Source organism: Mastomys coucha, unplaced genomic scaffold, assembly GCF_008632895.1.
Source record: "Mastomys coucha isolate ucsf_1 unplaced genomic scaffold, UCSF_Mcou_1 pScaffold17, whole genome shotgun sequence".
NCBI lineage: Eukaryota > Metazoa > Chordata > Mammalia > Rodentia > Muridae > Mastomys > Mastomys coucha.
The window spans coordinates 26,284,046-26,290,045 of NW_022196899.1; the positions used below are offsets into that span (position 1 = coordinate 26,284,046).

At 49.0% G+C, this 6,000-nt stretch overlaps 1 protein-coding gene across 2 annotated transcripts in view; it reads right to left on the reverse strand.

Annotated features, from left to right (window-relative positions):
- The window catches only part of Gnb4 (G protein subunit beta 4), a 38,063-nt gene extending 35,629 nt beyond the window's left edge, over positions 1–2,434 (reverse strand). Inside the window, exon 1 of one of the 2 annotated variants that reach the window (XM_031376575.1) lies at positions 2,340–2,434. The gene's annotated coding sequence lies outside the window, so the exon portion shown is untranslated. Of the gene's footprint in view, positions 1–1,108; positions 1,276–2,339 lie in introns of those variants that run through there. The other variant, XM_031376574.1, reaches the window with a different exon arrangement.
- Between the last annotated feature and the right edge of the window lie 3,566 nt (positions 2,435–6,000).

Below are 6,000 nucleotides of genomic sequence, written 5' to 3' on the forward strand. Positions count from 1 at the left end.
CAACAATATTTGGTGATGGCAAAAACAAAACAAAACGAAACAAAACAAAAAAAACCTGCCCAATACTTAGCTACCACTCTTAGTTTTGAAAGTGTCCCAGGATCTATTTTTAAAGAGTAAAAACACACGCTGATATGTTTATTCATAAAAGACCAGCAACTCAAAACTGCTTCCTGTGTATTGCTCATGGGCTTAAGGCATGCAGCTAAGTGAACCACAACACGCAGAATCAGCGTCATGGTCTAATAACGTGTAGACACAAGAGGTCTGACAATATTTATTAAATGATATTTTTAAAGTTTCTATTTCGGTTTCAAATCCACCAGCAAACCCAAATGCAAAAGCAAATGAGTCCTTAAATGCTCTTAATCAAAATATTAAAATATACAGTAAACTTTCAGAACCAGCAATGAACGCTGCCAGAGACCAAATATTACAGAGTTTGGTCCGACCCCTACAAAAAAACAACCTCCCTCCCTCTCATATGATCATGTGTCAGCCATCACATCCTGACAAGCTGAAAAATAGAAAAGCTCACCGTCTCAGTTCGCGATACTGAAATATAATAATAACATTTTTGTCTTAAGGCAACTCCCTAGTAGGGCGCGGGTCCACAGCAGGCTATATTCTTACCTTTTTAAGAGAGAGAGGGGAAAGGATGGGAGAGGAGTAGAGAAAACAAAATCACCCACAACTGGCAGCCGTCTCTAACTTTGAAAACGCAGAAAGAGGTGCGGGTAGAAGACGAGGGGGAAAAAAACCGCTTTCTCCTGTTCTAAACTTGCAAATATCCAAAATCCGTTATCACAGCGCCCCCCCCCCCATTAAAAATAACCAAGCCTTGAGGACATAGTATCTGTTCAAAAGCAACAACCTGAGGCTCCAGCAGCCCGTGGAGAACTTGGGGGCGGGGGGCGAGGGAGACCAGAGTCCAAGCTCTGCAGCTACCGTCCTCTGGGCTCCCCATAGCCGCACCCTCGGGCCGTCCCGGGCCTCGCTGAGCCGCCCCGCCGCCCGAGTACGCACGGAGCCCAGCGCCCGCCACCCGCGTCCACAGGGAGCCCTGCGCCCCGCCGCCCGCTGCCCGCCGCCTGCGCTCGCCACCTACCTGGAGCCCGGCCGCCACCACCGCGCTGCTGCTGGGCGCCCGGCTGCGGGTCGCGAACCGCTAGCAGGCTCCGCCACACAAGACGGCGACCACACCCAGAGCCCTGCACGCCGGACGGGGCGGGGACCGGGGCGCCGCGCGCGGGGCGGGGGCGGGGGCGGGGGCGCGCGAGGCCGGGGAGAGGGTCTGGGAACGCGCCGAGACAGCCGCGCGCGCGGCTCGGGTCGGGGCCGGCGGGAGCGAGCGCGGTCGGGGCGGGGGGCGCTCCAGGGGCTCAGAGAACCCAGAGCGCGCTTGGCCTGGGTGGAGGCTGATAGGCGCACGCACGGCCAGGGGCGCGTGTGTCTTGGGGAGGGGGGTGGCGGGGGTGCGCGTGGCCTGGGCCGGGGTGCCGGGGGTGGGCGCTGGCAAGGCGTGCAGCTTCTGCGGCTTTGGGAAGCGGAAAGAGCATCCCAGGCAGTTTCGATTTATCCGTGTGCCCCTGGACGCGCCGTCTAGTCTAAGCTCTGTGCCTGACTTCTCGCCTGGGCCTGGCCTGGACCTGGCCTAGCCTGGGCTGCTCTGCTCTAGGGTTGAGCCAGGAGAGCCAAAGATGCAGTCTGCAATTATTGGGCTCTGAAATCTGAAGTCAATCCAGGCAAGCAGCAGTCGGTGGATGCCCGAGGTTCACGGGTAACATAAAGCTAGCGATACTGCCCCTCCCCACTACACACTCCTTCCCCTCCCCCCAGTCCCCCACCCCAAAGGTGCTGAACACATTCCTGAACAAACCCATGCTCGCACAGAGCCTGGCCTCTTGACTGTCAGCTCTTGGAAATTACTCTCTCTGTTGTCACTGATGACTGGAAGGCCTTCCCCAGCACTCTGCCAGGTCTCTGCTCTTTAAACACCAAGGTACCTCAAGGCATCTCAAGCGACTTTGTTCACATTTCTCTAGCGTTTTATACTGAACATGTCATAAAATAAATTTCTCCCTCCAATTTGCTTCTGCAGGGGCATTGCTCCTCTCCCCACCCCCATCTTTCTTTGGAGTTAATTCCACTTTGACAGACGGTTGCTATAGCATTCTCTTTCTGACGTCAAACAATTTAAAGAAACAGAGCTGGGTAACAGGATTGCAGAGCTGGAGAAGGGTTTAAAGACTATCAGGAGAGCCTGACACCCCTGCGGCCTTCCACTACTTCCTTATCAGCTGCTCCGCGACATCACCTGAAATAAAATCCACTCATACCTACGGCAAGGAGGCCAAACACAGCGCTCTGAAGGTGACTGGGAAGAAGATGCAGCTGCTCTGTGTAAAAGCCACACCACCACAGATGTAAAAACTCCAAGATACCAGGATGATGAAGTGGTTTCTCCCCCAAAGTTTTGCTTTCCCTAATTAAATGCTGGTTGCTCTTTCTCTGCTGAAGAAAATGAAGAAGTGCCAGACCTACAGTCTAAGAGTCAGGATGGTTGGTTGCAGCCTGAGTAGTCTAATTTTTGATGGCGTGTTTTAGTAATAAGTCCTAAACTAGAAAGTTGGAAACAAAAGGAAGCTGGTATGTAGGTAGCACTTGCATTTCTAAGGCTCCCTGCCTCAGCCTGCCTCTGTCTTTTATCCCCATTTCACAGATTAGCAAACTGAGGCCCACTAGGATTCAGTTTGTTTTGTGAGTTCAAGTAACATGGCACCTGACTAGACCAATTCCAATACCTATTTTCCTTTGCTGTGATTGGTTCCCTCTTAATCCTGTACACCAGCATGTACTATATGGCAGGATTCTGAGATTTGCCCTACTTTCAACTGTATATTGAAAGACAAGCATCTGGGGAAACTGAATGGAAAGCCCTGGGGTACTGAATCTGTTCTGGAGACGACTGGAGGAACAGCCATCAATAGCTCCAAAGCATGGACTACAGAGCCTGGAAAGATTGATGACCTGTGAAAATTTGATGTGGACAAAAATCCTGGCTGAATAGTCCAAATACTTAAAAGAAGTAAGAAAGTGTTCATCGCCCAAACAAACCCACTTCTTAGTATATTATATTTATTGTATTTGTTTTGTTGCCTGTCACTCAGATTTCTGGAAAGAACCCTTACTGTTTAAGAACAAGCCTGTGTACTGTGCATTGGAAAGTAGAGGCAGTGATATTTTCATTACTCAGAGCAACATCCCAAGAGTAACGAAGTGTGTGGATGAATTCTCACAGCTCCTGGTGTGTCCAAGAATAAGGAGACCTGTGGAGGGTGGAGGTAAAGAAAAGAGAGGGAGAGGGGAGAGGAGAGAGGGGGAGAGGAGGACAGGAGGAGAGGGAGGAGGGGGAGAGGAGGAGAGGGGGGAGGGGGAGAGGAGGAGAGGGAGGAAGGGAAGAGAGGGAGGAGGGGAAGAGGAGGAGGGGGAGGAGAAGAGGGAAATGGGGGAGAAGGGAGAGGAGAGAGGGAGAGAAGGGGAGAGGGGAGAGAAAGAGAGAGAGAGAGGGAGAGACTGGAGACTGGGAATCTGGTGGAAAGAGAGACGCAGTCAGACACTGAGAATGAGATAAATAGAAAAAGACAGCCAAGGAGCTACACAAGAATACACACAGACACGTACACACAAGTATACACACATACATGTACACATACATATATGCACACTCACATGCATACGCCCTCACACACATACACAGCTCATTGTTGGCGATACTGGCTGTGTGGAAGACTGCCTCTCAGGACTGAGCATGATGACCCACAGCAGCATCTAGATCACTAACTCACTGGGTCCATGTTCTCAAAGTCTGCTTTATTAACAGAACATAAGAGGAGCCTCAGAGACAGAGCCGGTACCTTCCGCCCTCATCTCCAGGATAATGTTCACCAGAAGCACTTGTATCTACTAACTACTCCAAGGACAAAGACATGAAGACATAGTTGCTCGTTTTGTTTTCTGTCCTGACCTGCTCAGAACCTCATACACACACAGACTCCCACTGTAAATTGCTTATAGTTCCTGGGTCACTTCCCTCAGATGCTCAGCAAGAACAATTTCAAACCTATCTTCCTCAGGCATCTCAGAGAATTTAGGAGAGTGCTACTGCTACACTGGGCAAATGATGTCTGCCACAGGCATGGGACAGGGAATAGAAGTGTGCAGGCACATGTTACCTGTTCTTCATCTTGTACTTCCTGTTCTGGGAATCTTGTTGGAAAGGAACTTGGCACAGTGGGAAAAACACACACTTCATATTCTGTCAAAGACTCAGTGTAGGGCTCATGTTGTTGTGAGATATATATATATATATATATATATATACACACACACATATTCCCTAGGATCCTATAGTCTACATGGGGTCTACCTTATCATATACTGAATTCTACCATAGTTGACAAATACTTCTGGCACTGTTGGTCAGCTAAATATTCACTAATTAGCTCATCCTATCCTAAGAAGACTTTTGAATAGCATGTTGTAGGGAGCCACTCTGACCTGTTTGTACTGGTGAATAAAAACATCTGATTAGTTCTTTCTTGCTCCATATAAGCAACCCTGAAACGATGGAGTTGAACAAGCAATGTGTTCCCGCGCGCGCGCGTGTGTGTGTGTGTGTGTGTGTGTGTGTGTGTGTGTGTGTGTGTGCACACCTGTGGTGGGGTGTCCCACAGCATGCTAGGCACAGCAATAGTCGTCTATTTTGCCCCTGAACATCTTTGTATAGGGCTTGGTGGCTTAGCAAAAGCATCCTTTACTTTTTGCCCTGTCTGCTACACTGTTAGCCATGGCTCTCTCATGGGGCTTGGAAATCAGGGCTACCTGTTGACTGGAAGACCAGCCAAGTATAGGCTCCGTTTCCCTTCTTACAGACCATTCCATGAATTGTGAATTCCCTGCAGGCCAGCAGCTGAATTCTAAGAGCAGGTGTTCTGGAAAACAGGGAGGAAGTGCACGGCGTCTCAATGACAGCCCACAACACAGATGCGATTCCTGTGTTCTCTAGATCTGGCCAGGCTACAGGGCTGTACACGCAGACCTCTTCATCAGATAGTGGTCCATCCTAGGAGAACAGGGGGCTAGCATCTACCCTTACAGACATCCTTAGAAACGGATCCTTCTGGCTTGGCGTGTACATGTGCGCCTGCCATCCCAACACATCTGAGGCTGAGGCAGGATGATTGTAGCTGGAGGTCAGTGAAGTAGCAGTAGGCTGCACAGTGAAAACATGCTTTAAAGAGCAACAGTGTTGGCAACAACCAAAGTCCATACCAAAGCACCACCATCAACCAACTCTCAATTTCATAACTAAGAGTTTATCTTTCTTTTCCTTTCTAAGGATAAGCTTTACTGATAATAATAAGGATAAGTCTTACTGATGATAACATGTTCTGTCAAATATTTCCAACAATAGGTCTCATTTTTTCTTACTTACATGATGCCTCTTTTTTTTTTTTCCTTCAGAATTTGCTGGTTCAGATTGTTAACATGACACATGCTGGAAACGCCTAAGAGGAGGGAACATCAGGTCAGGAATCAGCTTAACCATGGAGCTGTTGGGAGGCATTTTCTTGATTAGTGATAGATGTGGGAGGGCCACTGAGGCCAGTGCCATGCCTAGGCAAGGTAGTCCTGGGGCATATAAGAAAACAAGCAAAGCAAGCCATGGGAGGAAAAGCATGGCTACTTTGGTTTCTGTCTCTAGTTCCTGCCTTGATTTCCCTCAATTATCACCCAGAAGTTGTAAGATGAGATAAATTCTTTCCTCCCTAAGTTGGTTGGGGATACACACATACACACACACACACACACACACACACACACACACACACAAATGTTGTCAACTCAACACAAGCTAGAGTTACCAGGAAAGAGGAACCTCCATTGATATAATACCTCTACCAGATTGCCTGTAAATAAGTCTATGGACATTTTCTT